The sequence below is a fragment of the Vicia villosa genome, unplaced genomic scaffold (assembly GCF_029867415.1).
Source record: "Vicia villosa cultivar HV-30 ecotype Madison, WI unplaced genomic scaffold, Vvil1.0 ctg.001438F_1_1, whole genome shotgun sequence".
NCBI classification, from domain to species: domain Eukaryota; kingdom Viridiplantae; phylum Streptophyta; class Magnoliopsida; order Fabales; family Fabaceae; genus Vicia; species Vicia villosa.
Genome location: NW_026705618.1, coordinates 293118 through 311812, shown reverse-complemented (window position 1 = coordinate 311812; position 18695 = coordinate 293118). Strand labels below are relative to the sequence as shown.

Sequence of the window (18695 nt, the reverse complement as noted above, 5' to 3'; positions counted from 1 at the left end):
TCACCACGAGAATCATCTTTTTCTTCTTTTTCTTCTTTATTTTCTCTTCCTTTTCCTCCTCTGTAAAAACCTAAATCGACCTTCTTCTTCATTTTCCAAGTAAAATCAAATCCACGTCTCAATTGGTGAAAAATCAGCGGCGAGATTGATTCTGGCGAAATTCCAAGTTGTTTAGTCTATCGTTGGTGATGCACTGGGGAAAGAAGGGGTGGATATGTGATGCACGGTGGTGGTCGATTTATGTTGTTATGATCTAATCACATGTTATTAGATTAGGGTTTTTTCTATGATTGTTTTATTTTTATTTTTTGCGGATTATTAGATCTATTTGGAGGAAAATAGTGGGAGAAGTTTGCCAAGAGAGTGAAGCAAAAGGGTTGTCAAAGAAAAGTGAGATGCCTGATAAGTGCCAGATTGTAGTTATTTTGTGTATAGTTTTGCGGAACTTATTTTCTCTTTTTCCTCAATTTAGACGCGTTTTAATGTATATTACATACAATATGTAGCTTTTGTGTTTAATCGAATTTTTGATTCATTTATGTACCGACTAATAGTTTTTCATTCATTTTGTAGGTATTTGAGCATGTATGAAGCATTGAGTAATAAAGCTTCAAAGATGCAATGTTGAATCAATAAAGGAAGAAGCATTTGAAGAAATAAAGAGGTGCAGACTAGTGTAAGTCGCCCGGCGGAGCAATTGGCTCGCCGGGAGAGCAAGGAAAATAATTGCAAAGTTTCTGCCTTGGGTTGCCTCATGGTCGCCGGGCGGAAGAATAAAGATTCGTCGGGCGAAAGAAGATATTTTGCCCACTTGATGACGTGGCGCAGGCTGTGTGGCTAGAATAAAAGGTTTCGCCGGGCAGAGCAATTGGCTCGTCGGGCGAAAGTCGCGTTGCAGAATTTTGTTTATATTTCATATTTTATTTCATTTGTTAGGTGATGGTTTTGGGAGGCCAATTTTAGGGTTCTCTCAACTCCATCACCTCATTTCTTGGTAGATTAGGAGTGGATAACAACATTGGATCTTGCAATTGGTGGATTGGGAGTGTATTCTTCATCAATTGGTGTTGACAAACCAAGACATGTTTGCTTTCTCTTTCTCTCTTCTTTTTGTAATTCCCATTGTTGGGTTGTTTGTATTTATCTCCTTTGAACTCATGTATATTTGTTGATCATTATGTTGTATAAAGCTTGCTTTCATATCTTTGTGGATTATTATCTTGGATTTTTGCTTTGTTGCTAATGTGTTTGAGTCGCTATGGAGACGTAAGGCTCTAATGCTTATCTAGGATAATTTTCTATTAACTTAATTGCAGAGATGGATTAGGTTGATAATCACTTAGTGTCAGTGCTTAATGCTTTCGTGTTAGTCATGTTTGTCTGAGAGATCGGCATCTACGGGAAACTCGGATATCTTATGTGTTGTTTAGGTGGTTGAGAGATCGTCACTTAGATAATATTGTGGGTAGTATTGTTGACATGTGATAACATTGATAGGTTACAAGTTGAGTATGTTCGGTCAATAAGTTTAAGTCTGTGAGAACTAGATCATATTCCAGCTTGACAATTCTATTCTATTAAGGAATGAGTAGTTTTCTTGTTGATACATTTACTTTCCTGCACATTTGATAACCAAACTCAAGAACGAATTAATGTATGGAATGGCACACATCTCTGTGGACACGATAATTTCCCGGATAAATACTTCCAAAACTTTTGTTGCTTGCCGCTTTGCCGCTTCAACAATGTCTATCCATGAAAAAAGTTTGCCCGTTTCAATCTAATGTTCTGCTATTCATCGAGGACTGAATCGTGAATCGTATAACCTAACTGTTTAAGCTTTGTGTTGCTAATGATTTTTATCAGTTGTTAGATTTGTATCGTTATTGATTGATATCACTATGAAATTGCATGGTTATTCCTAAAGCTCTCATGCCTCCAGAGGTATTTCTGGTGCTACTACTATTTTTTAATATTATAGTGCTAATTCATGCCTCCTGGTTCTTGTGAATTTGTGCCAAGAACTATATTGAATGAATTTATGGTGTTTGTTCCTCTGTCATGGAAATAATTTATTGTTTTTTCTATGTAGAACTTTGTCATTTTAGTGTGTTGTAATTGGTCTATTTTGACAGATATCTGGTGAAACAATTGGTGAAGTAAGAATTGTTTCTGGTATGTGTAACATCCCGATTTTACTATCTATTGTGTTATTTAGTTAATTTGGTATTTTAATAATTATTTATTATAATTAATTATGTTGTATAATGATTATTTGAATATTTAATTATATGTGTATTTGTGTTGTTTGGGTTAATAGAGATATTATGAGATAATATGTTATTGGGGCTAAGTGGTAGAATTATAACAGTAGGAGAATTGGTGGGTTAAGCCCAATTACTTTGAGAAAGATAGTAAAGGAGCTAGGTTAGTTTTCATAACTTTCATTTTGGGGAAAAGAGGAAGAAAATAGAAGAGAGAAGAGAAGAGGATTTGTGAGATTCTTCAAGATAGAAGGAGATTGACTTAAGGTAAGGGTTAGAATCCAAATTAATATAGGTTTATATAATTGGGTAATATTATGTGTATGCTTTGTGTGTAATCTCTTATTCTGTCAATTTCTTGGATTTGGAAAATGTTAGGGTTTATGTTGAATTCATGAAATTGTATGCTTAAACATGTTTTGGTATGAAAGGTTAGTAATATGTGCTGAATACTAATTGTATGTGCAATTACTAGTTGTATGAAAGTGGTTTAGAAGGGTAGAAACACTCATTTGCAGAACTGAGTTCTCTGTAATTTTTTTGCATTATCGCTAGTCCGCTAAGCGAAGTCTGGGAGTAAATTTGAGAAATCGGGAGTCCGCTAAGCGAACTTGGCCCACTAAGCGAGATTTTGGAAACCAAACTTTCTGTTTTTAGTTGTAGCTATTGTAACACCCTTCTAAACCCCGCGGCAATTATATAAAAAATTCAGAGTAAACATGAAAACAAGGGTGCCACAATTCAATAAAACAATTTATTATATCACTTGCCATGCTTCACTAATGAACAATCATCAATTTAATAAAATCATGTTTCTACACAGCGGAATATTCATCATACGGATAAGCATAACATCATCTATGCAATATCCCACAAAATTAATACAATAACAACATAATAGAGTATCATCAGAGACTCTAAACTAGCGTTCCCCGGTGTTACAATATCAGAGCATGACACCGACTCTATGCTTAAACAAACTGGCCAATGAGCTATCCTCACCAAAGCCAAATGCCGCTACTCGCCAATATGAAAATGTCAACAGTAAGGGTGAGTCTCATTCACAATTAACAAATGTTATTGAATCATAAATAATAACACATCATAGTTACATTATTCACCCAATTGTATTATATTCAGATATTCAGACAACTTTTATCATCACAACAACCAACAAATCATCAGAATCATAACACTAGAAAAGCATTCAATCATGTTATAAAAATCATGCATATGAATGCAAATGACACTATGCATGTGGTACCAACATCGTCAATGGGAATAACCCACCGACCGATCCAACATCACCAAGATACGGCCCTGCCAGCACAAATTCCACACAATGGGAATTATGCCCTTCACTGAATTCCACAACATCATCTGGATTCAGCCCTCAACATATGTTTATGAATGGATGCAAACATATATGAAACATACATATACCATCGTCAAGTCTATGAGTAACATCATCTAATACTCAATCCATCATCATCATCAAAGCATGTTTATATATATATATATATATATATATATATATATATATATATATATATTAACATCATTCAAATACCATCCAATCGTCATCATCATACAACCAATAAATCATCGCATGATTATTGCTTCAAACATAACATGTATTATTACATCTCATCACATACATGCACAATACATCATTTACAAGCAATAAAATCATGATTCAAAATAATTTAAAGTTACACCTCATTTCATCATTTAAACACATAGGTTATTTCATAAGGTTCATCATACTCAAAACGGCACTCAAAACAAGCCAACGGTTCAAAAGATACGTTATTACCAAGTTCTAATAATTTTATGCGCTCAGGGTCCGCTTAGCAGCCACTAGCGTGCTTATGGTATCAAAATTCCATTACCCTGCTTCAAGCGAAACATCACAGAGGCGAACCACGTTAGGACCTCCGCTTAGCAGACTGGCTCCGCTTAGCGGACGTGCGATTCTGCAGATTCTCAAGTCTGCGAAAGACCCTGCGATCTCACATATCCTAAGTCCAAAATCGATTTTAAACATCATTTACAGACAAATAGTCATCAATTGCATCGTCATACATCATCATACATCAAAATAACACATTATTAACCAATAATTCATGTAATTTCATCAAAACAGATAATTATCAACAAACATCCCCAAACCCAAACTCTATCATACGACTCAATCGACATGAAATAATATACATATATCAGTCCTATTATCCATAACCCGATAATAGATGTTAATCGGAAGAGTCCCCCCTTACCTTAGTCAAGAATCTGGACTTTTCCCCTTCTTCTCCATCAAACCCGTAAGCCCTTTTTCCCTCAAATTCAGCAAGAATCTCAAATCTTCAAACTCTCTTATCTTCCTCATCAAGAACTTCCCTGACACAAATTAATATATAAAATCTAAGGAAATTTCATGTAGAATCCTAATCTTTAAGAATTACCTGATTTGGAGCTACAGCAGGAAGTTGTGACTCGTTTTGTGATAAGAAAATGGGTCTTGTCCATGAGTTCTTCTTTTCTCCCTCTTAGGTTTTCCTCTTCTATTTCTCAATTTCTTCTTATTTCCTTGTTTTATGAAAACATAACATAATTTAGTAATGGGCTCAACAACTTAACACCCCCTCATTACTAAATACCACACTTGGCCCAAAGACCAATATTCCATAATTCCTCCAATTAGTTCAACAAAAATACTAAATAATTTTAAATAATAATTTAATTTCCGATTAAATTAAAATTAGAAAATATGGGATGTTACAACTCTCCCCCACTAAAAGAGTTTTCGTCCTCGAAAACATACCTCAATCAAAGAGTTCCGGATAGGAGTCCTTCATCTGACTCTCTAGTTCCCAGGTAACATTTCCTTCAGTCGGTCCTCCCCAAGCTACTCTGACTAATGCTATCTCTTTGCCACGTAATTGCTTCAACTTCTGATCCTTAAATTCATCTGATATAACCAATAGAAAGCATGTCTCATGCATTCAAATCTCAACTCTCATGTCACATTTGACCATCCAAAGCTGTACCACTCGTTATATCTTTAAAAGGTTAACGACAATGAAACGTCGAGGTGCGACACATAAAATACGCCCAATAACTGAATAATATAATTACACAATCCATGGTATGATCACACCTGATCAACACTGCAGTAATGCATTCCATCTACCGAACGTACCAACCTTAGACACACTTTTCCATCTGAGCGATAAAATAATACTTACACTTTTCACCAACTGCTTCCTTCAAGAAACTCAATAATAATATTCCTATACCATTGAATTTCAACTATCTGACTCCTCTCAAGTCACACCAGTAATTATCCAACACGTTACATTCCGCTTTCGTTACACTATTCTGGTTACTAATTACAACCATCATTACCAATTAGATTTCCGAGTTTTACTCGATTTTGGATCTCTTTACTCATTTGTTCAAGAATCATTCTTTATCATACATGGTACTAATCTACCACTTAGCAATACTTACTCACACTCAAAAACAAATTCCTGATTTACTTCCTCTATTTAAACATTCTAACCATCAGAACGAGTACACACAAGTAATTATAATCACACTCATCAGCCTCAATATACCATTGCTTAAAAAAATAGCTCAAACTAAGTCCCGCTCTTCTCTAAGAATTAAATCAACTTCGTCCTTCATAGAGTATAATTCCTCATTATATCTGGAATCTACAATAACACCTTAACAATGACACAAAATTGTTATAGCATCATATAGTAGCAACTCATCGTCTTAACTTCGCCGAATGCATACTCGTCAACCACGTACAGCCATAATAACATGCTCATCATCTCGACAATTATTCAAAAGAGTTATAATCCTCCGACACGGCATCCTTACATCCACTAGATTCTAAATCCAACATATAGATTAATTCATGTTCTCTACGTAGGCTCCCGACATATTAATTCCTCACTGCCCACGTGTAGTACTCATAACACTACTCCACATCACACTTTCGCTGCGCGACTTTGATTACCCGTCTTAAGTCATTGTTCATTATGTTGCACTCCTTCATATTCACTTCTTCATAAGTTCACACAACATGGTGAGTGATTATTCTCACGGTTTAATATTCATCACAACTTATACCATCAAGGTAACAAAACAAGTTCATCCCATTTATATGATTCCATCTACTACCAACAAGATATTTAGGGTGATCAAGTCCTAAATTTGTCAATAGATAGTTGACAACCATATTTAAGCATAAATCGTCGTTACTACATAATAGTGTCCTTTCCGAGTTTGCACTCAAACTCATTAACATCGTCATAGCCCAATAATTCACCTTGAGTCTTTACAACTCTCACACTTCCCTCTCATTGGATTTTGTCGGTGAGACACCAATGTCCAAACATTTTACACAATCCGCTTCATAGTCACTTAGCATCACACACTTGTTAAGTACTTCCAAACTTCATAATCACTAATATACTCGTACATTACTATTCATCTCGTTCCAAATCAAAATCCTCATCTTAGCAAAAGACCGCAACAACATTCATAATTTGTGGTTTCACTCTAAATCCCATGACATCTTTCGCGTCCAAGTATCATTCCACTCGGAATCTCAACAAAGTCTTCCTCACATCAATAGGTGTTAGAAATTCTCCACAATTCTTCTTTTATATATGTCGTTGCTTTGGCATCATAAATACGACTTCAACCGTTCTAAAGTTTATTTCACCTTTACTACTAATTCAATTCTCACTAAAATCCATCGGTACTCAAATCATCTTTATTACTGAACATCTCATCAACCTATTCATCAACAACATGTTCTACTCAACTTCGTTTCGAACAATCGCGATAGTAACCATTCCAATTCAACAAGTTTCACGCTTCCATAACCGACTTCAGAATATCTCCTCATAGGATCACTCTACTGTATTTATAACTCTCCCATAAGTTAGAACACCATCTCCACTCTTCGTAGGTTCAAACGGCACATTAACCCGACACTCGGAACTCAAGATATGAATTTTCCAATGTCTTCCAAAATGCAACATTGACATCATGCAGCGACACTCTATACGATATCTCTGAAACCCCTCAAATGGTACACTTAATTCTTAAAATTGCTTCTCAACAAACCTTTTAATTATTCCTTCAATCCGCTCAACTCTGACACTGACATCCCGTGCAGTGCCAACAAACACGTCTAGTCCTAAGAATAAGTGTAACCGCAACTTCACCCCTTTCCAACATCATCCTGTCACAATTAAATATGTTATAGTTGCTGCAACCATTTTTATAACAAAGTTCATCTCGTTAGCTTTCCGACGCTCTAAACGGAACTCAAATCGGATGTCCAGAACTCCAGTTATGAATTTTCAAAGTTTCATAATGATTCAGTAATTTTCCTGCGTTTTTCTTACGGAAATCCCGCTCCAAAACTCATCATCTTCAAATCAATCACATTCCAAACAGCCTCTTATCATATCTCATCGCTCCCAAATTTCTTATAACTTGGGCGACACATTCTATCGCCGAAGTCCGATTTCTGAAACATCACGACAGCAATCCTCTTTACAAACTTGCAACTGAACCTCTTCCGAGAAGCAAAGCTTCCCCCCCACTTCGCTCAAACCAACTCCTGCAACAATACAAACAAGTACCGACAGTGATTCACTCACATGTCGCGTACCAAGGGATAATACACCGACAGTATTCAACTGTCACGCAACTCAACTGACTCGACAATTGGCCAGACCCACCGACCTTCTCTGATACCACTATTGTAACACCCTTCTAAACCCCGCGGCAATTATATAAAAAATTCAGAGTAGACATGAAAACAAGGGTGCCACAATTCAATAAAACAATTTATTATATCACTTGTCATGCTTCACTAATGAATAATCATCAATTTAATAAAATTATGTTTCTACACAGCAGAATATTCATCATACGAATAAACATAACATCATCTATGCAATATCCCACAAAATTAATACAATAACAACATAATAGAGTATCATCATAGAATCTAAACTAGCGTTCCCCAGTGTTACAATATCAGAGCATGACACCGCCGCTATGCTTAAACAAACTGGCCTATGAGCTATCCTCACCAAAACCAAAAGCCGCTACTCGCCAATATGAAAATGTCAACAGTAAGGGTGAGTCTCATTCACAATTAACAAATTTTATTGAGTCATAAATAATAACACATCATAGTTACATTATTCACCTAATTTTATTATATTCAGATATTCAGACAAGTTTTATCATCACAACAACCAACACATCATCAGAATCATAACACTGAAAAAGCATCCAATCATGTTATAAAAATCATGCATATGAATGCAACTGACACTATGCATGTGGTACCAACATCATCAATGGGAATAACCCACCGACCGATCCAACATCATCAAGATACGGCCCTTCCAGCACAAATTTCACACAATGGGAATTATGCCCTTCACTGAATTCCACAACATCATCTGGATTCAGCCCTCAACATATGATTATGAATGGATGCAAACATATATGAAACATACTTATACCATCGTCAAGTCTATGAGCAGTGGCGAAGCCAGAAAAATTATAAAGCCTGGGCAAAAATTTAAAGACTGCAAATTCAACTCATTAACCTCATCTCAAAATGATAGCAAACACAAATAGTCTGTTCTTTTTCTACCTACTAGTACTCACATTATACACATTGTTTTTCCGATATTCTATAGTTCATAAATTGACAGAAAACATAAGCAAAACATTAGAATGTAACTAAGACAACAATTATATTTCAGCAAACAAGGAATATCTTCAATGCTTTTTATTAATAAAAGATGAATTAAATCAGATCAAATGTAGTACAGACGCTGAGGATGAAATACCCTTTAAAGGGTAAATATGAGCTATGTTGCCATATATGAAAGAATTTTGATTTGTGCCAATATCTGTTGTGTCTGCTCAAGATCACTTAATTTAATTTTACATGTGTATTGTATGTTATTCAATTTCAATTAAGATTCCCTTTCTAAACCAAATATGAGGTTTTGTGATCTTATAAAAAACAAAAAAGCAATTATATCTTCACTGCATATCAAGTACATTATCTTTTTTACTTGTGTAGTAATTAAACTCCAACTGAACATTTAAACAAGTGAGAACTTAGTACTACTTACCAATTAGATAGGATATGCATGCAAACAAGTAGAAACCAAATAAACACATCAAAGATTTTAAAAACATAATGAATTGGTCAGTTAAAATAGTCAAGCTAGTTCAAAAATATTAAAATGCTTACCAAAAGAACATAAATAAAATATACCTCATTAAGTTTCCATCCTAGTCATTTTTTGGCACTGAAGATAGGTTCACCTTAGGTTTATTGGACAGCCTTGCGGGATCATTTATAGCATCACAATGAAGTAGTGCATTGTTTGCCTGCACCTAACAATAAAGAATTTGAAAATGCAGCAGACAACTTGTCTAAGAAAGCAACTGTCATGCGATGCAATAATATGTATATCATGACCTGATTTTGCCACAAGTACTGCTGATACAAGTAAGTGTTAAAATGATGGTAACGACGACAATTCAATACTGATTCATAAACTACAACCTGCAAGAACAAAAATCATAAAAAACAATAATAATTCAACATGAGTGAAAGAATTGAAGCGAAAAGAGGTGAGAAATTGGTTAAAGCATTCTATCGAACACCTTGCGAGCAAGAGTAAAAGCTGTATTTTTCTGCATTTTTAACATGTAGACATTCATCCACTTAACTTCATAATTTTGTATGCTAGTATTTAGAATCAATAACGAAACTGCAAAGCCAAAATTGGCTCGAAATTGTATCGAAAAATTAACTCGAAATTATGAAAACTAAACCGTAAAAAGTAACTTACCGTAAAAAGGAAGACAAAACTTGAAATCATCAAAGAAATAGATTTCAGATTTAAGTTCCGAAGTCGCTGATTTAGGTTTTAAAGTGGTAAAAATTTGAACCAGAGCCTGGGCACTTGCCCAGGCTGGTCGGGCCTTGAAACCACCCATGTCTATGAGTAACATCATCTAATACTCAATCCATCATCATCATCATCATCATCAAAGCATGTTTTTTATATATATACATCATTCAAATACCATCCAATCGTCATCATCATACAACCAATAAATCATCGCATGATTATTGCTTCAAACATAACATGTATTATTACATCTCATCACATACATGCACAATACATCATTCATCAAGCAATAAAATCATGATTCAAAATAATTTAAATTTACACCTCATTTCATCATTTAAACACAGGTTATTTCATAAGGTTCATCATACTCAAAACGACACTAAAAACAGGCCAACGGTTCAAAAGATACGTTATTTCCAAGTTCTAATAATTTTTTGCGCTCAGGGTCCGCTTAGCGGCCACTAGCGCGCTTATGGTATCAGTAACACCCCAAATTCTAGACTAATTATTTATTTAATTATTTTAGCATGATGCTTATGTGTTAGTGTTTGTGTTATCTGTGATTTCGTGATATTTTGATACCTGGGATAAGGGTAGTTGCCTTAGAATTTATAAGCAATGAATTTAGATGCTTTGGTGTGGAGTGGTGCCTTAAGATTTATAATAATTAAGGTCTTGTGAAAGATTAGTTGGACTTGAGGTGTGTTGAGAATATGAAGTGTAGTTGGAGAATAATTATTTTATAATAATTATTTTTAGCAAAATAATAGAATGAATATTATTATAATAATTATTTGATTTATTTTAATTAGAGAATGGCATTGTTGGTATTATGATTTAAGGGTATGTTGGATAAAAGAAGAAAAATAGAGAGAATAGGTTTTATTTTTGATGGATCGTGAAAACAAGAGGAAGAGGCAAGAGAAGAAGGAAAACCTAAGGGAAGAGAGTGCAGGAAGCCATGGAAAGAGCTTGAGGAATCCGAAAACATAAGGTAAGGGGTGACTATTCTTTATTAAATAGTATTATAGTTTTGATGATGGTAGAATAGATTAAGAGTTGAACCTCTATTTAGGATGTTAAGGTTTATGAGATTCTGACACTGACATGCCCAATTTGATGAATATGATGCAATTGGTTTGTTATAATTGATGGATGATAGTTATATTGCATTGTTGTTGTGTTAGAATAATGAAAACTGATGAAAATTGGTCACTATAATGTGTGGGTTCGTATTTGGTGTTGATAGTGAAAGTAGGAATGAAGAAAAGTCATAAAATTGGAGTTTTCTACTTCAGCAGCATCAGGAACTGGTTCCCATGTGGGAGGAACCGGGTTCCCATATTAAAAACCCGAAACGAGGTGATTTTGTCCAGCAGGAACCGGTTCCCAGATGGGGAGGAACCGGGTTCCACAGATTTTTCTTAATTTTCACTTAACTTTAAAAGCTTCTAACTTTCAAACCGTAAGTCCGTTTTAGACGCCATTTTGGACGTTATTTCTTAAATTGAATTCTCTACCATATGAAATAAAGAAAAAAACCAATAACTTGATTTTATTTTGAAAAGTATCGTTTTCTCCAAATGTGGTTTATTCTTGTTTTGCATAGTTGATGAGGTGCAATGATTTGTTGTTTGCATAATTGAATATGTGCAATGATGTGTGTTGTTATAATGTGATTGCTTCTGCTTGTTATGCAAATGGATGTTGTTCGTGGTAGATATGGTTATCATGTGTTTTGATGAATGTTTTATCTGTTATGATGTCGTGGTTGTAACTGGTGATTGTTTTGATCGTATGATGATGATTGATTTGTTTTGAATGATGCATGATACATGTACATACTTGTTGGTGATAACTATGTTGAGTTATGTGAGACGATGTTGTTCATCGGATCGGTGATGTTGTAAGTATGACATATGTGTGCATTCATTCATACGTATTTTGGTGATGGATCCCGGTGATGTTGTGGATCAAATGGTGGGCATAATTCCCATTGTGTGGAATTTGTGCCGGTTGGGCTGTATCTTGGTGAGGAATAGATCAGTCGGATGGGTTTAGCCCATGTTTGGTACCACATGCATAAGAGTCTGCATGGTCTTTGTATAAATTGTGAAATGTCAGGATGAAATCCGGTGTTATGATTGTGTTGTGTTATTGGTGCATACTTTTGACTTGTGCTTGTGATTGGTATGAATTGATAAATCTGAATATGCTAAGTAGGGTGGATAATTGCTTATGAATTCTATGTATGACGATTTATAATGCTATTTAATTTATGATGTAGTCTCACCCTTACTTTGATGATTTCAGATTGAAGTAGCGGCTTAAGCGATCGATGAGGATGGCTTGTAAAGTCATGTCTTTAGTTTTAATAAATAGGTGTCAGTGTCATGCTCTGAGACTTGTAACACTGGGGGACGCTTGATTGAGAGTTGTTTATGCTCTATTATTTCAGTTTGATTGTTTGGATAATTATTTCTTTTGAAACTAAGGCATGTGACCTTACGAATATTATTTTATGTGGTTTTAAGAATTATCCAAAGTTTGTTTAATTTCCGCTGTGATAAACATGAATTTTATTCCAATCAAATGTTGTTTCTCGGTAGAGAATGACCATGAATGTAGAATTTTATTTAAATGAATTGTGACGCCCTTTTATTCATGTTTAACTCTGATTTCGTACTATGTTTTTCGGGGTATTTAGAAGGGTGTTACAGTATCAAAATTCCATTACCCCGCTTCAAGCGAAGCATTACAGAGGCGAACCACGTTATGACCTCCGCTTAGCGGACGTGCGATTCTGCAGATTCTCAAGTCTGCGACAGACCCTGCGATCTCACACACCCTAAGTCCAAAATCGATTCTAAACATCATTTACAGACAAATAGTCATCAATTGCATCGTCATACATCATCATACATCAAAACAACACATTATTAACCAATAATTCATGCAATTTCATCAAAACAGATAATTATCAACAAACATCCCCAAACCCAAACTCTATCATACGACTCAATCGACATGAAATAATATACCTATATCAGTCCTATTATCCATAACTCGATAATAGATGTTAATCGGAAGAGTCCCCCCTTACCTTAGCCAAGAATCTGGACTTTTCCCCTTCTTCTCCGTCAAACCCGTAAGCCTTTTTCCTCAAATTCAGCAAGAATCTCCAATCTTCAAACTCTCTTATCTCCCTCATCAAGAACTTCCCTGACACTAATTAATATATCAAATCGAAGGAAACTTCGTTTAGAATCCGAATCTTTAAGAATTACCTGATTTGGAGCTACGAGCAGGAAGTTGTGACTCGTTTTGTGAAGGCTGCACCATGAATAAGAAAATGGGTCTTGTCCATGAGTTCTTCTTCTCTCCCTCTTAGTTTTTCCTCTTCTATTTCTGAATTTCTTCTTATTTCCTTGTTTTATGAAAACATAACATAATTTAGTAATGGGCTCAACAACTTAACACCCCCTCATTATTAAATACCACACTTGGTCAAAAGACCAATATTCCATAATTCCTCCAATTAGTTCAACAAAAATACTAAATAATCTAATTAATAATTTAATTTCCGATTAAATTAAAATTAGAAAATATGGGGTGTTACAGCTAGCGCGCTGGAAGGCCGCTAAGCGACCCTTGTTATGCAGACTTTTCTAAAACTTCTAAATGTCATAACTTTTGATCCGTAACACTGTTTTGTATGTCGTTCAAAGCATTAGGAAGCTAATTTGATGTCCTATATGATACGATAGGATTTATTAGCACTTGGTGAATTAAGTATGGTGTTGTTGTGTGAATACCATGTACTTATCTTTATGAATGCTATGAATTGGTAAATGGCGAATGGAAATTTTTGGCGTGATATGTGGTATGATATTCATGATGATTGTGATTGAATATATGCTAGTTGTTGTGCATTATTGTGATTGTTATTTGACATGTGTGTTATGTACAATTGGTGGATAACTCATTGTGTGAATTATTGTGGTATGCGGTATGTTAAGATTGTATGATAATCTTAATTGCATATGTTTGGTGATAATTGTACATGCATGCATGGTTGGCTTTGAAACATAGGCGGTGAAACTTTGGGTTCACAATGGTTGGCTTTGAAACATAGGAGGTGGAAATTTGGGTTCATAATGGTTGGCTTTGAAACATAGGCGGTGAAACTTTGGGTTCACAATTGTGACTTTGGTCTTGTCCGGATCTGAAGCTTGGCTTGGATCCTAGAAATGGAACCGGAAAGCGGTGAAACTTCGGGTTCACATATGGTACCACATGCATTGAGTCACATTTATTGCATTCGAGTCACATTGTGTGCTATGTGATTGTTTTGAATCAATGTGATTGCTTTATATGATAATTGATATATGGTATATGAATACATGTTTTGAGAAGAGTGATGAATTTGTGAAATGTATTCTTGTTGTGCTTTGAATTTCCCATTATTATGTTTATCTATAATAATTTGAATTCTCACCCTTTTATTTGAATGATGTTCATTGTGACATCGTGCAGGTTCCGACGAGTAGTGAGCTTATCTGAGGATTTAGCCGAGGAGCTTCTGAGTTTGTTGTTTGATTAGGTAGCGAGTCATATGCTCTGATCATGTAACACTTGGGGGAATTTTATTTGAACTCATGATTATGTTTGAATATTGCTATCTTGCTTGTATTTTGACATGTTAATTTGGATATGTTGATGGAGGCCATGTTGCCTAGATTTTAGGACTTTGTATAGCATAATTGAATATGTTATTTTGAGTTTGGTAGATGAATATAGTATGGGATATATTCATTGAAATTGTTTGATAGCAATTCTATTTCCGTGTGCAATATGCATAATACATGGAAGCATGAAGTTTTCAATTGTGTTACAATATGATTAGTGCATATTTGGTATGTTTGTTTTGGGTTTTCATTGCAGTGAAAACAACATGTGACGCCCTTTTTATTTTATGAGTGCTATTACTCTATGAATGTTTGTTATAATTAGGGATTAGAAAAGGGGTGTTACAGTATGCATGAGCGGAAAGCGGCAGTGGCTCAAGAAGTTGATGCTTTTATTGCATTTCCCGGTAGTTAGTTACATGAATTACTCTGAAATTGTTTTAGAAGTGATTAATGAATGTGTCTTATTACATGTGAATGCTACTAAAGAAAAATGTTCTTTTATTTTGTTAGTCTGTTTGTTACCCTTTTTTTCATACCTTACATTATGTCGTCGTGATTAGGGGGATACAGAACTATGGAAGAGCTACTATAGATGATAACTTGGCCAAAACTTTATCTCATTTTGTTTACTTACTGGATTTAATACGCAATGATGTATATACTCTATAAAAGGTCATATGCAGTTGTCAAAAATAAGGACTCAAACGTCTATTTCTATGATCTTACAAAGCCAAAACATACATGTGTAAACAAGTTATAGATCAGTCATACCTCCATCGAAGGTAAAGCTACTGTTGTTACAATGAAATAGAAAATGACACTAATTTACATGATGCAGGGTCATCTGTTTCCTGTGATGGGGATTTCTTGGAACCATGGCCAAACTTTTTGGCTCCATCTGATTTTTACGGAATAGTAATCGTTTGGCTTCATCTAACTATGATAAAGTTCACGGATTCATAATTGTGCAAGCTATCAGATTATGTGGATGAGATCCATACTGTTGGTCTGATCGGAGAACTCTCGGGTAATCCATGTTTAACTTTGTGTGGGGCTAGATTTTCTCATTTCTAGAATTTTACTTCATCATAATATTTTTGAATCTCACTTTTTTATACAGAGACAAATTAAATAGAAAAAATGATATGTTTCATGTGAATTGTATCTTCCAAGTTCCATCCATGTGATTCCTAACTAGCAAAAATGTATTAATGAATGTGAACTTGGTCACCTTGCAAGACTGCCAACTGACTCATTTGAATAAAATGCATCTGCTTTCCTGTTTTTAGTGTTTACCTGAACTATTTTACATTTCTCTAATGTCTGTGTGTCCGGGTTTTTTCACTTTTTTCATTTAAGAGTTATGGAAGTGATATTGAAGTATAGAAACCAAGTTAAAGAAAGTGCAATGGAAGCACTTGCAGCAGCACAAGAGAAATACGAAAGAGCAAAAAGCAACAAATGAAACACTGAGTAATACAACATAAACAGCAAAACAAAAAGTGGCACAAGCGAAAGAAGCAACTGTTGAGAAAACACAACAAGGTTATGGGGTGACAAGAGATGGAACAAAGGTTGTTGTGAATGCTGCTGAAGGAGCGATTGGATATGCTGCACCTAAGGCTTCTGAGCTTGCAGCTAAGCCAGTGGAAACTATGAAAGGTTTGGCTGCTTCAGCAGGTGAGACTGCTAAGCAGTTTACTGCTAGGAAGAAAGAAGAATCATGGCGTGAATATGAGGCTAAAAGAGCTACTGAACTTTAGGTTATGTTCTTTATATTCATAAATTTTATTACACTCTTTCTCATATTTAATTGTTTATATTACACTGAATATTGAGGTTTGATTTTAGGAAGTTGAAGAAATCTTGCCATCAAACGTGAGTAACTATTCACAAAAAATGATACCAATTGGAGAAAGAACTCAAGCACAAGGAACCAATCTTCAAAAGAAGGTACAAGGAAAAGGAAGTGATATATTAGGAGCTGTGACTGAAACTGTGAGTGACATTGGAAGGAGCATGATTAAACCAATAGAGAATTCTAATACCAAAGTTCAGGAACATGGTGGCACAACTATTACTCTTTTTTTGGATAAGCGGCACAACTATTACTCAAAAGGGACAAGATGTTGCTGCTGGTGTTTTGGATGCTATTGGTGAAACTATAGCTGAGATTGCACATACAACTAAAGTCATTATTGTTGGTGAAAATGATCAAGTAGAAAAGTCAATGCAGAAGAATATTGGGTCAGATTCTCACTCTCTTGATCGTGCCAAGCGTGAAGGATATATAGCACCAAAGAATAATCTTTCTTAATTCCAAACTTTGAAGACAATGTGTTTGTTGGATGCAGAAGTTTAGTAATATGTTAATCTTAATTAGCTGTCAATGAAAGTTCAATCTTTTATTGTTTTGTTTTATGGAGTTGTGTGAATAAATTGCAATCTCATTCTTGAGATTGTCAGTAATAGCAAGTATATCTTATGTTAATGTCTTTTACAAGTCAATGTTGTAATTTTATGCATATTGAGTGTAATAATATACTTTTAAATAACATTGTGTTATAGCTAATGTTCTTGGCAATTTATTTAATCATTCACTTATAAATTTACCTACCAAATCTTGTATTAATAATAGTTATACATTTTATAATTAAGGTGTATCTTCCAATCCATCACAAGAATCAATCCTTTATAAAAAAAGAACTTCATGATTACAAGAAAGTGGTATATCATTAAATTTGATATGCAAAGATCAAAAAAGAAGGTGATGCTACTTTGTTCTTTTTGTAGAGTTTGTCCATTACTTCACAGATTTTGTTTCTCATGATTGAGATCAATTTTTATGTTTTTAAACAGATTTAATATGACTTCAGTACTTTTAAATTTTTGTTTCACTTTAATCCCACTGTTTTCAAGAAACTCTATTGGAACCTTTCCTGCCATACCAGACCAATGAAAGTGTTGCTGAATTTGGAGTACACCTAATACAATACAAGAGCGTGTGGGATTGAGTTGATAATAAGTTAGAAAGTTGTAACATTAAAATGTATAGGTGTATGTATCTCCACTTATATCCCTCATACCTTACAATTTCATATTTACCTTTTTGATGTGTTTTTCACCGGTAGAACATTTGTATATTATTAATTATTGTTCACCATAAATTGTTAGTTATGATTTTATTTTTATATTCTTAGTAAATGTGTGATTTATTACATAATTTTATCTTTCTATTTTTTCATTCTTATTACATTTTTGAAACAAATGTGCGTAACACACGAGTAGGGGTGGGAATAGGTTAAGCTAGGCTAGGTTTATAAGGCCTGGGTCTGGCCTACGATAAACTTACAAGGCTTGAGCCTGGCCTATGGCCTACTATAGGCTCGTTTTTTCAACCTGGCCTGGCCTTTTTAAAAGTCTGGTCTGGCCTGAAAACCTATTTAAAAGTCTCTTTCTTATTAATATTTTCAATTAATTCATATTACTTAAGAAGTCTTATAGGTCACACACACACACACACACACACACACATACACACACACACACACACATATATATATATATATATATATATATATATATATATATATATATATATGAACATTTAGACCGATCAATTTAACATTTTTTTCTAATATATATGCATATATAGACCAATCTATTTAACACTTTTTCTAATATATATATATATATATATATATATATATATATATATATATATATATATATATATATACACCAACCTATTTAAA

General features: G+C 34.4%; 1 pseudogene; it reads left to right on the top strand.

Annotated features, from left to right (window-relative positions):
* Positions 1 to 16303: 16303 nt before the first annotated feature.
* On the top strand, positions 16304 to 17277 carry LOC131635148 (seed biotin-containing protein SBP65-like; annotated as a pseudogene).
* Positions 17278 to 18695: the final 1418 nt, after the last annotated feature.